The sequence below is a fragment of the Sinocyclocheilus grahami genome, unplaced genomic scaffold (assembly GCF_001515645.1).
Source record: "Sinocyclocheilus grahami isolate Dianchi unplaced genomic scaffold, SAMN03320097.WGS_v1.1 scaffold9983.1, whole genome shotgun sequence".
NCBI lineage: Eukaryota > Metazoa > Chordata > Actinopteri > Cypriniformes > Cyprinidae > Sinocyclocheilus > Sinocyclocheilus grahami.
In genome coordinates this window covers 1-1,301 of record NW_015512967.1, presented here as the reverse complement: position 1 = coordinate 1,301, position 1,301 = coordinate 1, and the positions used below count along the sequence as shown (strand labels likewise).

Genomic DNA, 1,301 nt, shown 5'->3' with positions numbered 1-1,301 from the left:
AAAAACGTATTACAGCAAGTTGCCAATTTTTATTTAGTTTAACTTCATGTACTAAAATAACTAAAACTGAAATAAAAGTTAATAAAACTATATAGACATATTAAAAAACTACTAAAAATGACAGAAATACACAGCAAAATCACTAAAACTTTTAACTAAAATTGAAAACGGATTAAAAATGTTAATAAAAACTTTAATAGTTTATCAATGATACTAAAATAACACTGGTACAGTTTACAAGAAAATATTATTTCAGTCTTTCTACTTAAAAAAAAATTCAAATTTAATTCACTGTGTTTCTTTGTAATTATTTGTGAAATTTACTAGCAATTTTTAATTGAAATCCTACAGCTTTTTCAGTGCACATTTTAAGCATTTGGTTTAGATAATTTAGAGGTTTTTGAATTCCTTTAATATTTAGAGCCTAATATCGACACATTTTAATCTTCCTAGCAAAATCTGAGAAAGGCTTTCTCCATTGGCCCGCTGTTGTTATTGAATCCAGAAACGAGATACGCCTGCAGATGCTACTGACACTCAAATCAGAGCAATTACCAGAAGCAGCGATGCCCTTCCAGCAGACAGCTGTTGTGTGCTTTAATCCTGTGCAAACACACTCCAGCCCCCCGTCACTGCTAATTATAGCACAGCTCACTTTACATGAGCACTATAAAAAAATATTAGTCATTACAAGCACTTTTGCAAGAGCAGAATGATCAGTAAACTATTCTATAAGAGTCAATGCATCTTTATTATGTACGTGATTTACTGACATGCCAAACTGAAATAGAAACCGAGTCTGTCTGGACAAACATACATACAGAGATGGATGCAATTTTATTCCAAAGTTAAGCATGATAAAAAGTGAGTGCCTTGCATGTGTTAAACGAAAGCATTACAAGTCATTAGACAACAAGGTGCTTTACCTTTGACTTGTGTGAATGTCCACAACCTCTAGGTCTACTGCACCTGCTTAGAAACCAGTTAAATCCAATGCAGCTGCCAGAGCGTTTCCTAGTCTTCAGCAAAGTTAACCTTGAAGTTCACAGCAGCTACGCAGTGACCGCCCGCCAGTAAAGCAGAAGCATCTGTCAGTGTGTCGGTGGCAGGTTATTTGAGGGAGGTGGAGGGTTTGAAGCGTGTGCCAGGGAACGATCGCTCCTCATTGGCCGGTGAGAATGCTGTCAGGAGAAGGGTGACACTTTTGTGAAGCACCTATGACAGTCTGGAGGACGCAGAAGCAGTGCATGATGATGGGTGTTAAAGGAATAGTTTGCTGGAAATATACTCACTCTCAGGCC

The 1,301-nt window shown here is 36.9% G+C and overlaps 1 protein-coding gene across 1 annotated transcript in view; it reads right to left on the bottom strand.

Moving 5' to 3' along the window:
* Nucleotides 1-1,292, bottom strand: part of LOC107578380 (myopalladin-like) — a 3,066-nt gene extending 1,774 nt beyond the window's left edge. Inside the window, exon 1 of the mRNA XM_016264343.1 lies at nt 927-1,292. The gene's annotated coding sequence lies outside the window, so the exon portion shown is untranslated. The remainder of the gene's footprint in view (nt 1-926) is intronic.
* Nucleotides 1,293-1,301: the final 9 nt, after the last annotated feature.